Consider the following 19,901-nt stretch of genomic DNA (forward strand, 5'->3'; position numbering starts at 1 on the left):
AAAGTTTACAGAGTGATGACATTCCAGAGATTCTTCTGGTCTGAGAACACCTCAGACAAAGTTTCTTTGGAGGTCTCCCCAAGCGAAATGCTGGACTCGGAATCCTAACCAAGAAAAGAGAGAAGACAGAACAAGTCAATCAACCATCTCAGCTATATGTTGGCAGCAAAATATGGAGCAAACAGAGACTCTATGATGGCCTATCAATCAGTGGGTTTTTCAAAGACCTCATAGTGCTTGGAGTGGCAAGATTGGCAATGATTCATAACTGATGAACTATCAAAACCACTTGAGCAAGAACCTCGGAGCATACCCTACATCCGGGACCTGGGGAGAGTGGGAAATTGGGTGGGCCTTCTCCCTCAATACCCCCTCTTTAAACATGAAGGAAACAATATGGAAATAATAGTCTTACCCACTTTCCTATTGCCCTTGAACCTTTTTACCCTAATTAACTATGTAAAGATTGTAAAAAATACAATTTAAAAAAAGAAGAAATTCCAGAGATTTTTGCAGTTGTGTATGTGAGATTAGCAGTAAAAAAAAAAAAAAAAAAATTCAAAGCTAGTATGCCGATCCTTTCAGTGTGGTGCCAGCAGCCCATATGGACACCGGTTTGTGTCCCAGATGCTCCACTTCCCATCCTACTCCCTGCCTGTGGCCTGGGAAAACAGCAGAGGATGACTCAAGTGCTTGGACCCTTGTGCTCATATAGGAGACCCAGAAGAAACTCCTGACTCAGCTATGGCTGTTGTGGCCATTTGAGCAGTGAACAAACAGAATATCTGTGTCTGTAACTCTGCCTTTTAAATATAAATAAATAAATAAATAAATAAACTCAAAATTGCTAATGTGTTTGTGAACTTTTTAAACTGTAAGCCAATGATACCTATAACACAAATAAACATTCTGTTTGCAGGGATTACATGTCCATGTTTCCAAGAAGAGTCTTTGTGTGATATATCTACTATAATTCTGTTTTAAAGACTTAAAAAAAATTGAAAAGCAGAATCACAGAAAGGAGGAGAATCAGATTGAAGAGATATTGCATCTGCCGTTTCACACCCCAAATGGCCATAGTGGCAAGGATTACATCAGACCAAAGCCAGGAGCTTCATCTGTGTCTCACGTGGACACAGGGACCTAGATACTTGAAAACTCTTCATACCTCAAGGTCAGACTTTTCTATAACTCTAAAAGTATTGCAGTGTGGGAACAGACATTTGACACAACAGTTGAGTCACTGTTTCAACCACTGGCATCACAAATCAGAATTTTTGAGTTTAAATCCTAGCTCTGTTTCCTGTTTGGCTTCCTGCTAATGGGCACCCCATGAGGCAGGAAAGAAGTGCCACAAGTAATTGGTTCCTGACACCCACATGGGAGATTAGCCACAGAATGAAAGATCTCTGTCTCACGCATGCTGTGTGTGTGTGTGTGCGTGTGTGTGTGTGTTTATTTGGAAGACAAATTCTAGAGAGAGGAGACAGAGAGATCTTGCGTGTGGTGGTTTACTCTTCAAATGGCAATAATGACCAAACTGAGCTGATGCTAAAAAGGAACCAAGAGCTTATATATATATATATATATACACACCAGAGAGAGAGAGAGAGGCACTCAAGGACTTCAACCCCCATCTGCTGCTTTCTTATGCCATAAGTAGGAAACTGGATCAGTAGTGGAACAGCTGGGACACAAACCATATGGGATGGTCTATATGGGATGCCGGCTCCATAGATGGAAGATTAGCTTACTACCTCACTTTGCCAGCCCCATCTCTCTCTCTTTCAAAGAAACTAATAAAGCCCTTATGTTTAAGCTAACCCCAGTATGGAAGAAAATTTGTAGTCATTCAACTTCTTTTCGATTTGATATAGCAGTGTAACATTCATCTATGAGGTAAGAGATATTCAATTCTAATCTGGCTGAAAACTCCGGAATTACTGCATCTGGAAATGAGCTTAAATGTAAGGGCTTTTTGTTCACCAAAACTTCAATCTAAAAGGAGAAAAGGGGAGAAACAGATGGAGATTGGCACAAACTTCATCTTGGGCTGGTCTAACTTTTCTCTTCACCTTTGTAGAAAGAATTTATCCAGAATTTCTTCTAACTTTATTGTGATTTCAAAATGATCTTTTTATGTTACATCTCTTATTTTTTCTTTGGGCTGATTTTTTTCTTTTTCATACAGATAAAAAGAGATGATGAAAGAATAAAAAACAACTATGATTGTTGGTCGTTACTTTTTCTTAATCCTGCATATCCTAACAGATCAAGTTTGCTAAATTCTCACATTTATTATGTCCTTAGAGTCCCATTGACCATTGTCTTACAAGCAACGGCCATTTATTCACCATATAACCAATACATAAACTAGATTCAGAGACCGCAATATTATCTCTTGCGTTGTTAAAGAAATCCTAGGCAATCCAGGGCAAACGTTCTTCACAATTTAATCCAGATTTCTTTGTACTGCATGAGGCTGCCTTGAATCTTTCCCCACAGTTAATTTCCATTATCTTCAGCACTTGGCTGCAGACCTTGTGTAAATATAACACATATTTTAACTTGTATTACACAACTCAGCACTTAGCTCTCTGGGTACAACGACCTTATAAGGCTTATTGGAAAGCAAAAAAAAATATCTTATTACTCCATGTTTCCTATTCTCTATATGCTACTAGTATGTTAAGACTGTGTATCTTGGGCCCAACACAATAACCTAGTGGCTAAAAGTTCACTCCTTGCATCTACAGGGATCCCATTTAGCCACCAGTTTATGCCCTGACTGCTCTTCTTTCTTTCCAGCTCCCTGTTGGTGACCTGGGAAAGAGCTGGAGGACGACCCAAAACTTTTGAATCCTGCACCCATGTGGGAGACCTGGAGGTAGCTCCTGGCTCTGGCTTCAGATCAGCTCTGTGCTAGGTCATTTTTGCAGCCACTTGGGGAGTGGGCCAGTGGATGGAGGATCTTTCTGATTCTACTTCTCTCTGTAGATATGACTTTTCAATAAAATAATAATAATAATAAATAGTAATAATACATCTTTACAAAAATAAAAGAGTGTATATCTTTACTGGTATTAGCCTTAGATAGTAGCATGGAATTCACATGACCAGATTTTGCCTTTTGTTTCTTTTGAATTAATAAATAAGCATGACATACATTTATCATATATAATACTGATTTGGAAAATGTTTACTTTAAGGAATATTTCCCTAGAGCTAATTAAAATATGAATTGCCTCACCTATTTATCATTGTTTTGCAGTAATAATGCTTAAGATTTACTCTCCTGGAACAAAACAGAATTTATTGAGACTGCACACCTCCTGTTACAGTATCAGGAAGATTCTTCCAACATAGAAGACCCAAGAAACTTATCAAAATTGATTCTTTAAGGTAAATTTTGGAACAGCAGCAACAGTCAGAGGATGGGAACAAAACCCATCAGAAGCTCTGAATTATAATCCTGAAAACAAAACAAATCTAAACAAATATATCCAGAGTGTGGCATAGGTAGTTTTGTCTTCCCATTCTTAAGATGAAACTGAAACCTCAGAAGGCTGGGACCACTTCTTCATTGTTATTCTCATAATAAAACTAGACCTTCAGAAGAATGAGATTGGTATGTTGTCTTGCTAAAAGTAGCTTCTTGGCACAAATAATCATCTTGCTCACTCCAATAAATTTTCTCTTTTCTCACTCCAGAAAGAGCCTGGCATAATTGTCTATTTGTTCATCCCACAGTCACATCCCCCACTTTACCTTCAAAAAAAAAATGCCCCTATCTGCTGTTATGTGGACAGTGATGCTCTGGCTGCTTGATGCTAAAAGAGGGTGCCTTGTGGGACAGCAACAGTGCGCTCATCTAAAGATAATTTAGATAAAGATATTATCCTGATAATAGCAATGTCTTTAGTTGTGTCATCTGGAGCTCTGCCTGGCATTTGATGGCATCTAAGCCCTGGTTAACACACAGCATATAAGACAATTATCTCTCCCAAATGAAAATCTCACTTTGTGAGAGACTATGAATTTGATTTCACAGGACATGAGGACACTTGTTGGAACATGGAGAGCATCTAAAAGTGTCATAAGTAGAAGTGGAAATAGAGATCATGTCAGTCTCAGGGAGAAGAACATGTTTATCCTTACTACAAATAGCTCCCAATCTTACTGACAAATTTATTTTTGCATAAAGAACAGAATTAAGTTTTCAGCTTGCCACCCTTTTACGCTGCTGGAGCTGCAAGGAGCCTTTGGGAAATACCAGAGTTATTCTCTGGCTTGAGTTTTACAATTACTCCAAGACCTTCACAAGCCACTATCAATGGCCCAATCCCTGCGAAAGAAAGTTGAGTCAAATAAGACCAACGTTCCCAGATCTGGGCTAAAGGTGACATCTCTGATATTAATGAGGATGCCACGAAAAATGTGATTTTGAAAGATGATCCATCTGAAATTATTGCAGCCAATTCTCAGTCTTACTCTTTTTTTTTTTCAGTCTTACTCTTTAAAAAAATAAGTTTCTTTTGCATGGATATTTTGAAGATCATAGAAGCCCAACTAGATACTTTTGTTTATACATTATTTTTTTTTAATTCTCTTACAATGTAGTTTGAACTCTCAGTGTGCTCAAAATTCTTTTTTTATTATTATTATTGGAAAGGCGGATATACAAAGAGGAGAGACAGAGAGGAAGATCTTCCGTCCAATGATTCACTCCCCAAGTGAGTGCAACGGCCAATACTATGCTGATCCGAAGCCAGGAGCCTCTTCCAGGTCTCCCACGCAGGTGCAGGGTCCCAAAGCTTTGGGCCGTCCTCTGCTTTCCAGGGCCACAGGCAGGGAGCTGGATGGGAAGCGGGGCTGCTGGGATTAGAACCGGCGCCCATATGGGATCCCGGGTGTGCAAGGCGAGAACCTTAACCACTGCGCCACCATGCCAGTCCCAAGTGTGCTCAAAATTCTTTCATCAAATGTAGCTCTTTTCTTTGTAAGTTTGTCCCTCTTCAAGCATATTGATTTTTATCACAGCTTAATAAATCTTGTGGAATATTTTTAAAAAATGAGGATGCCCATAGGGTTGGTAATGAGCACTTGAGTCCGAGACACAGTATGGAATTTCTGGGGAATTGGAAAACAAAACCCATGGACTCATTCCAAGTCATGCCCAGTCTCAGCAGCACCATTTTTTTCAGGAATTGTGCTTCAAATCTCATACCCACAGGGGCTTGCCAGGACTGGGGTCTAGCGAAAATGTTTTCAGAAAAACACTGGAGTGTAATCTGGCCCATCTTTCTAAACTCATCAGTTTTTCATAAATCTTTCAATGCTGTTATTATTGGTCAAATGTCTTATGTGAAACTTGTGCAATATTTTCAGTCACTGAAATTTTGCTTCCTACTTTTGCTCATAAACAGCTATTGTGATCAATATCTACATTTTCCTGATTCTCTTCTTCTCTAAACAAGGATATAACAAACACCTTTTTATCTGTCCTTTCTCATGGAACATGTTCCATGTGTAATCTGGATGTGAAGGTCCCAAAGGCAGTTTAACCACTAGGCAAAACTCCTGTCCCTAAAGTTATTTTTTCAGGGTTTGCTTATTTAGTTGAATGATTGACAAAGAGAAAGGGAGAAAGAAGAGAGAGAGAGAGAGAGAGAGAGAGAGATGTCGATAGACTTACCAATCCCCACATGGCCACAAATGCCAGAGAATAGGCAAGGCCAAAATCAAGCACTTCCTCCTCAGGATTCCTGCACAAATGGTAGCAGCTCAAATACAAACAGCTTTTGCTATTTCCCAGGCATGTTAGCAAGCATCAGGATCTGAAGTACAGCATCTGGGATTCGAACCTGAGCTCTGACACAGGCTGCTATCATCACAAGGTTTTAGCTTAACCTGCCACGCTACAACACTGCCTCCTACAGTTGTGTATCTTACATTTCTGAAATTGTAACAAGCTTGAATATATCATCCTAAACTTATGGTGTTTGAGTTCTGATTTCAATGTTTATCCATATCCCTTTTTAAGTTGATTTTCTACTATACTAAAATTCTCTTATTAACAATTACTCATCAACTAATTTTGTCTTTAGCCTCTTTTCTTGAAGAAAAGCATAAATCTCGATTAAGCCAAATAATACACACTTTTCATAAGTTCTAGTTTTCTGAATGTTATGTAATGAGTACATATTCTTACATTTGTTTCTATTGGCTCACAAATTCTGGGTTTATTTTTTAATATTTTCTTATAATTTACTTCAGATTTATGTTTAAATAATGTGTGAAATACAAATCCAACTTTATTTTCCACATACTGTGAATTTTCTTCAATACTTTGAACTAAAATATTACTCTTTCCCTAGTGACTTTTTGTTATTTATACACCACGTCCAAGAATATGTATACTGCACCTTTGTGGCTCAAATCTTTGTTTCAGTTCTTTTATATTATTGATCTGTTTTGATAATAAAGCTATAAATACAGCACTATTTATTAATACATTAAAACTTTTATTTGTATTACAAAGGCACTGATTCACTACCTGCAATGTCCTCTAAGATCTTTATATCGAGCTGATTCAAGTTAAATTCGAGAGCCAGGATTCAACGAGGGTTTCCCACATGAGTGGCAGGACCCAAATACTGGAGCCATCACATACTTCTTCCAAGGGTGTACATCAGCAGGAAGCTGGAACAAGGAGCAGAACTGCACTTGTCTCAGGCATCCGAAGCATATCTTCACTGCTACGGCTACTCCTCTTTACACACTTTTATGGTTTGGCTTACTATCTTCATAGCTTTTAGTATTCACTAAACTCTCTCATATACCTTTTATAATCAGCTTTAAATTTACCTTTCAAATGCTACTGCAATTTTGAATAGAATTTCATCGGATGGTTTTGATCTTATAAGAGAATTAGCATCTCACACTGTTTTGTAATTTTATTCACAACAGTATTACTATTACTACAATCTTTAATTTATAATCTTTATATGTTTTACATATCTCTTTTCCAGTTTATTTTCTTCAATAAAGTAAAACATTGATTCATTATGGAATTTTATGGCTTCTACAGTGACATTTCTCTTTTCTGTATACATATGACAAAGAATGCTAATCAATTTTCTCAGATTTATTTTCTCTTTAGCAACTTTGCTAAATATTCTTACCAATTTTAATAGTCTCACAGTGAATTCCTTTGGCTTATATTCAATTGGTCTTATTATTTAAAAACAAATATATCTTGATTTCCCTATTACTGCATTTATCACTTTATTTTTTTCTTCTATTATTCTATTATCTAGAATATCCAGTACTTTGCTGATTGCCAAACTTAACCAACTTCTGACTTAACAGGAGTTTGTTCAATGTTTTCACATTAAAGATCCTAAGTGAGATAACGCTTTTTAATTTTAGCTAAATTTTTAAACCAATTGTTAGATTTTAATTAAAAATAAGAAATGCAGAGCTATTTTGAGTCATGACCCTTTTTCAAGTTTATCTTAAAATAAATTTAAAAAATAAATGGTTAAATTTTAAGGCATTCTTTAGTTATGATGTGTTTTTTTTTCTTTTGTATAACTAAAATGGTTAATCATATGTTCTGTTTTTTAATGTTAAAGTATCCTTATATTCATTGGATAATTTATTTTTAAATAAAGTGTGCTACTTTTCAACATAGTATGAGTGCATGATACACAAGATTTTCAACTGAGTATTCATTATGCATTTTGTTAGTGAAATAGAGCAATTTTTTATAAAAATTTCTTTATGAAGTTTCATAATGAAGCTGTTATTATGATTAGCAATTTTCCACCAATTTTGATATTGTAAGCATTTCTATCTCTTGAGGGTTTAGCAGAAAATGTCTTTAAAAAATTTACACATAGGGGTCAGGCATGGTAGCCATGGGGCTAAGGTCCTTGCCTTGCATGTGCCAGGATTCCATATAGGTCCTGGTCTGTGTCCCGGTTGCTCCACTTCCCAGACAGATTTCTGTTTGTGACCTGGGAAGGCAGAGGAGAATGGCCTAAAGCTGTGTGAATCTGCACCCAGAGGAGACTCCTGACTTCTGGCTCCTGGCTACAGATCTACTCAGCTCTAGGCCATTGCAGCCACTTTGGGAGTAGACCAGCAGATGGAAGATCTTTCTGTCTCTCCTCTATAGATCTGACTTTCCAATAAAAAAATACTAAACAAATTTGCTCATGAGTCTGCAGTGAAGGTTTATGAGAAAGAATGCTTTGCAATCAGCATTTTTTCTTAATTGTTAACAGCTGTGTAAATCTACTTATTCTGTGTTTTGCCCAATTTTGACATTATGTTTTCTACCAGATACATATATTTTTTAATCAAGGTTTTTGATGCGCTATGTTTCTGTATTGCATTTTCCAAGAATAAGCAGTCCACTTTGCTTTTATTTTTAAAAATTTGCATGCAGAAAAAGAATACTCTTATCCACTATTTTACTCTTCAAAAGCCCATGATTGACGGGGCTCCAACCAAAAACAGAACAAGGAGCTGGAAACTCAACTGAGGGCTCCAACCTCAGTTCACTATGTTCCTGTTATATTAATTCTTTTAAGTAATCTCATTTCTATCATTGGCCTTATTTTTATCAGCAAATTCATAATTGGAGAAGACATAGAACACTCATAACTCTTAAAAAAAGCTCTAAAATGTATGTGCTTTCTGTGAAAAATTCATAAGTCTAAAAGCTTCTTCAGGCCATGCCAATATCTCAGGAGTTTCAAAAACAAATCAAAATTTGATCACTAATATGTGATTTACTGGCTTCGGGCTTGTGCTTGGTTGTTTGTTAGACAGAAATATCCAACTTGGAGGAAGCTGGATCTCTCTCTTCAAAAGATGGAAGCACTATGCATATCTATTCATCTTTTCGCAGGAATATCTTATGTGTACACGTGTTTAGTAGACAGACTAAAAGCTGTATATATCCAACTACGTGATGCTATTAGAGAGAATTCAGGCTCGTCTTTAAGTTTTTGTTAGGAATAGTAGAAAATATTTGGAAAATATTCATCAAAAGGCATTTTCATAAGCCATAAATATTAAGAAACATTTTTTGCTTCAGAAACATCTCACAAAAACATCTCTCAAAAATAAGCACATCAGTTAATGAGGTAATAAGTATCAGATAACATACACGTTGATAAAGTTACTATAATTTGGATTAAGCCAGGTTTTTATACTGTAATCATAGATAAATCACAAAATATGTGCACACCTCAAGTATTTATCTTTTTTTAAGAAATTTTTATTTTTAATTTTGAATTGTGTGGTACAATTTTCTATAGGATGGGATTCCCCCAAACTGCTATCCCCCATCAGATTTTTCCCACTTTGTTACAATACTATAGTCCTTCATAAGGAATCATAATTCTATCAGTCTCTTAAGTGCACCCCAACATTGTTGGTACAGACAGTGTCAGACAGTCTAGCATCCCATCGTCTACACATGTCCAACAGTTTCACTGGGATTCCATTTTTTGTCTGGATGCAGGGATGCATGTTCCATTATACCCCCATGTCTATATATGATAGACCCCAGTACTCCATCACTATACATTACCATAAGTGAGAAACCATGAAACAAGGTCAACAACTGGTATCAGTTAGAACAGCCACCACCACAACAACAACATCAACAACAAATTACAGTACCTTGAAGGTATTTATCTTAAAAATAACAATTGCTGTAATATTATAGTTCTGAGCATTTGACATACTTCAGAATCTATTTATGAGTGCTTATAGGTATATATTCATGGTAAGTAATACATTAACAGTCAATGTGTGTCAGGTACAATTTGTGACTCTGAAACTATAACAGTGATCAAATAAATCTTTCATCAAAGAATTGACCAAGCAGTGGCTAGCACATGCCAAAAGATGTATTATTAGGATATAGCATAATAAAATGTAGTGCAAATTCATATTGAAATAATAAAGTAACGGTATAAATAGAACAAATGTTTGCATATTAGCTGAGATGCATGAAAAAAATATTTCTCGCATAAAAGTGGGAGAGAAGTGTCATAAAGCTGGGGGTGTGGAAATGATGTGCTTGAGTAAAGACTTTCTTGTTGTTAAGGATTTATTTATTTTATTTGGAAAGTCAGTTTCATAGAGTAGAGAGAGAAAGAGATCTTCCACTGTTTCACTCCCCAAATGGCCAGAGTTGAGATGAACTGAGATCAGGAAACATCTTCTTCCAGGTTTCCAGTGTGAGTGCAGAGATACAAACACTTGGGCCATCCTCCGCTGCTTATCCAGGTAGTGAGCAAGGAGCTGCACTAGGAAGTAGAGCACTGAGAGCATGACCTGACATTCACATGGGAAACTAGTGCCACATGAACCCTCTTGTGCCTCCATGTAGACCCCAAGGAAAGATTTTGATGTAACAGGAATTAGCAAACCCAATAGCTAAGTAATAGAGATAAATTTAGCACATCTGAGAAAAAAATTTCTGTGAAATATAGTACATTTGTCAGAAAATGGAAATGACCATCTTGCAGAAGCAATGGAAGAAGGAATTAGCAAGGCCAGGGCATTTATATTTGGTTAAAACTCAAGAGATTAATCCTGAGGATTTGAGTAGCCAGGTTTACATCTCAAAAGGTCAATCTAGCTATTAAATGAGAAATGAACTTAGAAACATGAAGAATGAATACTAGTAGGTTAATGCCAAAATACAGAAAAAAAAATAATAAGGTGGTTTTGTGAACTAAAAGGTTTGTGGTGGAATTGGGAAGAAGTTAAATTTCTAAATGTGATTAGATTATTCACGGAGTGTTAATAAAGAGGAAGTGAGTCTGGAAGTGCAAGAATTAGGATAAATACTGTATTTTTAAATTATGCGTCAGGGAGTGTCATTTAGTGAAAAGGGAAAGGTTAAGGAAAGAGATTCTGTGAGTTAGAAGTCAGTAATTCTGGTCTTATTTACATCACTGCCTCAATCTGGTTTGTCCTATTGTAAATATTCATGCCTTCAAGGAGAAAACTTCATTGAAAACTGGCCATATGCCAGACATGGCTGACATTTTAATACAATGTAGAGGTCAGTGCTATGGCTCAACAGATTAACTCTCCACCTGCAAGCACAGAGATTGCCTATGGAGAGGCAGTTCATGTTGCGGCTGCTCCACTTCTAATCCAGCTCTCCTTTATACCACAGGAAAGCAGCAGAGGATGGCCCAAGTCCTTGGGTCCCTGCACTTAAATAAAAGGCCAGGAAGAAGCTCCTGGCTCTCAGCTTCAGATCAGCTCAAATCTGACTGGTTTTGCAGCCATTTTTTTAGCAGGGTGGAACATTGAGATTTGAAGAGTTCATGATGAGATTTGAAAGCATATTAGAGCTGTAAATACAGGGGCAATGGACACAAGCCGGTAGATGATATATAGCTAAAGGAGACAGGATCAGAGCTACAAGGAACTTTTGGAAGTAAAACTGCATGGAGTAGAAAGTAAAAGTGATGAAGGGGAAGAGCCAACAGAAACAGTGTTAAGGATTTAAGGAGAAGAGAGTTCCATTGGAGATGAGGGAAGCTCACTTGACAGGAGGGTAGAATTCAGATTGTAAGGAAAAGGACGCCCTTAGAAAACATAGCAAGCTAATGAAACGCAAGTACTCCCAGGCCTGTGAATGAACGCACAAGCCACTCAGTGACTGTAAGGTGATGCAAGGGGGAACGCAAAGCAATTTGTTTCATTTTCTCCATACATATTATGCATAAACCTTTTCGAAGTATAGATTAATTTGGTCAGATCATTTTTCAGATTCAAATTTATTCGTGTTAAATTACATCTAAATCAAATTAGCTGTAGCTGTGATTTACTAAGATTATTTTATTTCTCAATTAATTATACAACACCTATACTATTTTATTACATTTTTTTTTCTTTTGGAAATATGATTCCCATATCCTTTGAATGTGTTTTCCTATGTTCCTCCTAAAGATTAGTTCAAGAAGGAGAAGTATCTAACATTTGTATTTAGCTGGCATAAAAGGATTAACTAGCATTTTCTGAGTACTGTTAAATAAACAGTTGATAATAATTTTTTTCACCCTGGGGCTGATGTTATGGTTCTGCAGGTTAAGCTGCCACCTGCCAAGCTTGCATCCCATATCAGAGTGCTGATTTAAATCCTGGCTGCTCCACCTCCCATTCAGTTTCCTGCCAATGTACGCTGGAAGGTAGCATAATACCCAACTGTTTGTGCCCCAGTCGCCAATGAGATGGGTCTGAATTATTCTTGGCTCCTGGTTTTAGCCAATGGGAGTGAATCGGTAGAAGATTTCTCTCTCCTTCTGTTTTTCTCTCTCTCTGTCTCATTTTCTCTGGTTTACAAAGAAATACATAAGCAAAATCTGAAAAAAAAATAAAGGCTATCAGGGCCAATGCAGTGTGTAGCAGGCTAAGTCCCCATCTGTATGCAGCAAGCAGCAGCACCATCCCATATGGGCACTGGTTCCTTCCACAGCTGCCTCACTTCCCATCTAGCTCTCTGCTTATGCCTGTGAAGGTAGCAGAGGATGGCCCAAGGCCTTGGGACCTTGAATCCATGTGGAAGATCTGGACGAATCTCCTAGCTCCTGGCTTCAGATTGTCTCAGCATCAGCAAATGCACTGCTGGGTGAGTGGACTGGCAAATGAAGAACATTTCTGTCTCTACTCTCTGGAAATTTGTCTTTCCCATAAAAATAAATATACCCAAAACCCAAGTCTTCCAATTCTGTGATAATGGACATATGTTTATTATACAATATTTATAAATTTAATTTTATATATTAAATATTTATTTAATGTTTTATTTATGTTTATTCACATGTGTGTAATATCTGTGCTGTTCAGATACACACATGAGGTGATCACAGGAATGATATTACCAACATCTTTTACTGTATTTTCTTTGTTGCAAGTAAGTTGAAGGTCTCGTCTACATAAAGTGTGAACATGTGGATCTTGAGGCTTGTCTCTCAAATATAAACAATGCTTTGGAAATGGAAAAAGTCATTTAGGTAAATGTTAAATCAAACACAGTCTATGGTATTATATTCCAGTCATTATGTTGTTCTATAATACAGGCATAAACATCTATCTTGTTTCTTATACTTAGTTTTTGAGATATAAACTTGCCATTATCTGTGAGCAGAAAGAAGAAATACAGAAAGAAGGGAGGGGATTGGAATTGAAGACAGCATAACATAACCTCCATACTTATAAAAAGTAGCAAATATAATCAAGAGGCATTTTCTTTTGATTACCATCTAAATGAATGGGCCATCACTTGAGGCAATACAATATAAACAACAGTACTGAAACAAGAACTATAAAAACACTGTAATCTTGCATATCTATTCATTAACACAAAAATCTGTATATAGATATTTGGAGCTTTTCAGGAACTCAGAAACTCCACTAAGGAGCTCAAATAAGATTGCTGTTAATGTTTAAAACATACATCACTATAGCCAGAAGAAAAGTTAACCAATTCATTTTGATGTGTATGATTTATGGTTAATTCACGTATTTATGAGACACTGGGCGGGCTTCTAAAAGTTTAAAGAAATAAGACAAGTGTAACCTTCTATGTGATTCTTTTGTTTTTAAGATGTATTTTTCTTTGAAAAGGAGATCAGATTTATACAGAGAAGGAGAGACAGAATGAAAGATCTTCCATCTGCTGGTTTATTCTGCAAAATGACCACAAGGATCAGAGATGAGCTACTGTAAGGTAAGAGCTGGGAAGTCCTTTGAGCCTCCCATGAGGGTGCAGAGCCCCAAGACTTAAGGGTGTGCTCTATTGCTTTCCCAGGCCATAAGAAGATAGCTAGGTGAGAAGTGAAGCAGAAAGGACATGAACCAGCACCCACAAATGATCCCAGGGCTTTCAAGGAAAGGATTTAGCCATCTAACCTGGCCCCCTGCTAGATGAGTCTTAAAAAGATTCATTTATATTTACTTGAAATGTAGAGTAACAGTGGGAGAAAGACAGAGTGAGGAAGTTAAAGAGAAAGATGTTCCATCTGCTAATTTCCTTCCAAAATTCCCCAGACAGGCAGGGAGTGACCAGCCTTAAGCCATGAGTCAGAAACTCAATCAATGTCTCTCAGGTGGCTGACAAGGGCACAAGTTCTTAAGTCATCATATTCTGGCTGCTAAGTGCATAAGCAGGAAACTGGATCCTAAGGTGAGTAACTAGAACTCAAACCAGATAATGAGATGTGGACATCTCAAGTTGTTACTCAAATGTTGTGCCTAACATTCAATCCTTACAAGCTGATTTTAGTTGCCAAATAAACAAAAATTAACATGTTTCACATATCTGTAACTGTAGTTAAAAATACTTCATTTATATAAAATGAACAAATCCATGTATTTCCTAATCGTATGTAGGAATAGAGAGAGACTTCTCACCCTCCCCATCCTTCTGCTCTTGTCTCCCACTCATCCTCCTCCTTACCTTCTTTTTTTTGATTTTTTTTTTTACAAAACCATATGTTCAATTGCAAGTACATTTTTAAAAGTTCACCAGATAAAGGCTTCCACTTATTCATTCAATTTTTTAATTTATTTATCTTGATTTCTAAAATAATGAGATGCAGAGAGGCAAAAATTAAAAAAAAAAGTGAACATGACATACTAAACAGGAATCACAAAGACCATCAGAATGTTCTAAGAAATGAAGTATAGAATTATGGGCAACAGCATTGTGTCATTGCCGTTTATCTTTGGGCTAAGAGCACTGGCCAAACCAGTATTGTTATCCAAAGAAAAATTCCTAAGAAAGCACTGATAATGATTTTCAGCGAAAAAATAAGGTAAACTCCATTGGAAACAATGGGACAGTTGGAATGTAATTAATACGTTAAGAATTGCACAGGTAGTATCTTAACATTCTATGTTTCTACTTACTTTTGTTCAGTTGGTTTCCTCATCCTTCTCAAATTATAAAGTAAAAGCTCAAAATTACATCCTCTCCAGAATGCAGCTGTATAATTAGTATTATGCTTCTAATCAGGGAAAGCCATCACTACAAAAATGCGCACCAAATGCTGCGTGCCGGTGTTACGTTCAAGTGCAGGCAATGCCAAGCACATTCATGTTGAGACCAAACTGTTTACCTTGCCTCCGTACCTTGTTCCCAAAATGAATTAAACAGGTGTAGTCTTTCCTCTTCAGCTAATTAAGGATGGAAGAACCTGAAATCTGTGATAAATAATACAGTCTTGCAAACAACACATCTGGAAAATGTATCTGGAATTTCAGGGAAAATAAATCTGAGATTTAAAACTGTAAATCATGAGTATTTTGAATGCTTAGGTCGTGGAACAAAGCAAATTAGTTATAAAAAGTGAACGTTCCAGAAATGGTCTTTTGCCTCCGCTAATTTTTCCATGGGCAAATAATTCAAAGTGTTTTGTTTTCTCTAGACTGTGGAAAATTAAGAAGAAAAGGGCAAATAGGAAAACATACTCTGAGTTTAGAATTTTTCATGTGCAAGGCTCAGCAGCTGTGCTTCTAATTACGCAGAGGGAGGCCTTACAAATGAACACTTCCAAGTACTTAGCTAATGTCAGTGGAAATTATGGGAGTGGAATTTTTTTTAAATCTATTTTGTTGTTGGGTAATTTCTTCCTTTTCCATAATACCAATAGCATGTTAACAATTGTAAATGCAATAGAATTGATTTTCAAAAATGCTACTATGGTCATATGAGAACCTTTCAGAAAGTGTTTGAAAAGGTTAATTGTGAAAACATTGCATAAATTTCAAAAATGCATCAACATTCCTTTTTTTCTTTTATGTTCTGTTTTTCTGTGACTATTTGAAGTACTCAAGTGCTTGTGTGTGTGTCTGTGTGTGTATGTGTGCAGAGATATAAGAAAATAAGTTACCTAAAAAATAAAACATTTGATAGAATTTTCATATGCATTTTTACATATTTATGTGAATTCCCCTCCTTTCCTCATGAACATTATTTTAAGTTATACATGTAAAATCATTACAAGCAAATAGCTTTATATTTAGAATATATTTTAACGATCCTTACGTTAATAAATATAGTTTTAAACATTGTGGCTGATAAATAATCAACATATCCTAACCCTGTTTGTATATGTAAGATAATAGAGATGCTGGACTATGATTTTCATGCATTTGTGTTGCTGTGCAGGCATTTTAATAAGTTTATGCTGCATAAACTTTTGTCAAATTAGTTTCAAAAATAATGTTTCAGATTGCCCAACTCATAGGTTAAGGAAGAGCTATTTATCCATATTTATATCACAAATAGATTTTTTATCTTTTGCATTTTTTAAAAAAAAACTAATCTTTAATTTTTTTTTTTAGGATTTACTTATTTTTATTGGAAATTCAGATGCACAGAGGGGGGGAGAGAGACAGAAAAGATTTTCCATCTGGTGATTCATTCCCAAGTGGCTGTATCAGCCAGTGCCTGAGCTGATTCAAAGGCAGGAGCCAGGAAGTTCTTTCAGGTCTCCCATGCAGGTGCAGGGTCCCAAGGCTTCGGGCCATCCTTGACTGCTTTCCCAGGTCACAAGCTGGGAGCTGGAAGGGAAGTGGAGCTGCCGGGATTAGAACCAGCTCCCATATGGGATCCTGCAACGTTCAAGTCAAGAACTTTCGCAGATAGGCTACCACACCAGGTCCAAAAGTGTTTACTTTGATTTAACCACTAAGCTCTTGTGCTGAGTCCCAGATTCTAACTTTTTAACCATAACATTTATCCAGGTGTCTAAACTCCATTTATTACAAAAATAACTTTTTATTTGGACAGTGTATCTTTTGCTCATCTATTTTAGTATCATCTAGTTTGTGATGTAAAATACGTATTCTAGGCCTGGCCCGGTAGCCTAGTGGCTAAACTTCTCACCTTGAACATGCCAGGATCCCATATCAGCACTGGTTCTAATCGCAGCAGCTCCACTTCCATTCAGCTCCCTGCTTGTGGCCTGGAAAAGCAGATGAGGATGGCCCAAAGCCTTGGCACCCTTCACCCATGTGGGAGACCTGGAAGAAGATCCTGGCTCCTGGCTTCGGATTGCTGCAGCAACGGCCATTGCAGTCACATGGGGAGTGAATCAGCTGATGGAAGATCTTTCTCTCTGTCTCTCCTCCTCTCTGTATATCTGACTTTGCAATAAAAATAAGTACATCTTAAAAAAAGAAAAAGAGCAATGTAATCGATGGTAGGGAGATGCAGCATCCAAAGAAAGCAGAGAAAGTAAAATGTTGCATCCTGATGAGGAAGATAAGTACTCAAAGGACTTTATGAAAAAGAGTTAAAACTGGGTACATTTTGATGGATAAATGTGAAGCACAGGCAAATATTTTTTTTAAAGGAGTCCAGGAAAAGGAAAGAAAAACTTTTTTTGAGCTTCCAAGGAAGATATAAATCTTCTCTTTAATGTATTTACATTATTTTGCTCATATTTCCCTTACAATCACCATTAACCATTGTTTTGATGCTGCCCTGTGTTCAATCTATAAGAATCTAATAATTTCATCATGCCAATGACCTCTAAGGCCAGTGTTACTATTAGACAGGTTTTGTGGGTGAAGAAATAGAACATGGTAAATCAGAGAAACGTGCCCAGGTGCGCAGTGGTGGTCAGAAGGCTCGCTCAGTAGTTCAGACCCACTGCCTGTGCTGAGAATCATGTTCCCACATGGCTTCTTAGTACATATCAAACTTCATGTTTTTATTAATGCTATTTATTCATGTAAAGTGAATAAAACTCACCTAGGCCATGATACAGATTTAGAAGCATAGTGGCATCTCCCATTCCAACCCTGCCTTTTCTGCTTCCTTCTATGTTTTTTCCAAAAAGACTGTAATAAAGAAAAAAATATGAAAATTCCCCTTTAATTGGAATGATCCATAAAATAAGTATTTTATGATCCTCATAAACTCAATAACCTTTAACTATATACGATGAACAGAGGATACAAACTGGAGAGATAATGTGAATTAAATTACTTTCACAACATGCCCTTCAAGGCAGGGGTCTAGATGTGACCACACGCACACATACACACACACTCAGATCCAGTTTGTGAGTAAAGTGCATGCATTTTATCTTATTTAATCTTACTGAAGAAAGAAACAAAGACAAGAGATATCATTCTAAATTTGCTTTTGAATACATAAAATTAGTAACAGGCTTTGCCTACATGTCACAACAATCCAAATAATTACATTTCCCTTTAATTAATAGACTCACTCACAATATTTTGGGCTTCCAATCATAGTGACTGCTTATAGTTTGATTGATATAATCCTGTGATCTTGAAGATAGGTGGAAATAGAAAACACAGAGTTTGACTTCTTTGTGTAAAAGAGAAAACACAGCCATCAGACAGAAAGAACTACTTTAGGTAGTAAGACGTGTTGGTGTCAGATTGTGGACTAAATATGAGCATTCTTGATTTTTCAGTGAAGCATGTAATAAATCCTACAGGCATGTTCACATATTTATTCAAATATAAGCAATATAATCACACATGCCTTCTAGAGACTTAACCATTTATTTCAGAAAAGAGCAAAATTAAATTGTTCTCTTTCATCTCAGGAATGTTATAGTCTACTAAAAATTTGGGGGAAAGGGGGCTGATTTTGCGGTACAATAGCACCACCTGTGAGGCCAGCATTCCATACGAGTGCTGTTTTAAGTCCCAGATGTTCCACTTCTGATCCAATACCCTGCTAATGCACCTAGGAAAAGCATCAGAACATAGTCTAAGCGCTGAGGACCCTGCCACTCAAGTGACAGATCACAATGCAGTTGGTCTGGTCCAGACTGACCACTGTGGTTATCTGTGGAGTGAATTAGCAGATAGAAGGTGTGTGTGTGTTTCTGTCTCTCCCTCTCTCTGTCTTGCCGATAGATGACTAAATCTTGCCAATAAATAAAATTTAAAATTATACAAGCAATTAAAAATTCAAGAAAAAAAATTTAAGCACTTTAAAAGAAAATATCAGGATGCTTGTAAGCATATACAAGAAGGACTTAGTGTAAATCAAGATAATCAATAAATAAAACTTAAGCTGCAAAGTAGAGAATCATGAGATAAAAGTTACATAACCACCGTTGCAAGCACAATGCAGGAAGGCTGTGAGAAGTAGAAAGACTGACACATTGGAATAATCAAGACAAGAAAGTATGTAAAAGTGAAGTGAAAGAAGAGGCCGGAGGAACAAGGGCTTTAAAAGCTGTGTCCACAAAAGACATAATGATTTCCATTGTTGACAGATCAACTTGGTTACTGTAGGGAAGAAAAGTTAAAACACAGAGAGGTGAGGAAAAGACGTCGGAGTGGAAGCAGGCTGGCAAGTGCCTAGCAGCGAGGAAAGCGGTAGCTTGGACTGGAGAGACAGCTGCAGAACGTTACTGTAACAGCCCAGGCACGAAACAAGAAATAAAAGCTTAAGGCAGTAACAGTGGTGAAAGGAGTTTATTCCAATTTTTGACTAATGTGAACAGAGTGAAAAAAAAGAGTACGGTTTAACTCCCAAGTGATTTACTTAAATGAGTAGAAGACTATATTGGTAACTGCTGTAGAAAATACAGGAATACAGACATTTCATTATCTGAGCAAGTTAACTAACAAGCGTCATATTAGTTACACTGATTCTTTCCCCTTGCAGGTGGTGCTAACTTTTTTGTTGTTCTTTCTTTTTCATGGTACAGTTCCTTAGGCTCAGGGACTTTCCTTTCCACCCTGCCTCTCCCCCCATTCAGGTCTTCCACACGGATGGCAGGGCCCCTATGCTTGGGCCGTCTTTCATTGTTCCTCAGGCACACTGGAAAGGAACTAGATCAGAAGTGGAGCATCTG

This window comes from Ochotona curzoniae, unplaced genomic scaffold (genome assembly GCF_017591425.1).
Source record: "Ochotona curzoniae isolate NIBS_2020 unplaced genomic scaffold, NIBS_Ocur_1.0 contig_3432, whole genome shotgun sequence".
Taxonomy (NCBI): Eukaryota; Metazoa; Chordata; class Mammalia; order Lagomorpha; family Ochotonidae; genus Ochotona; species Ochotona curzoniae.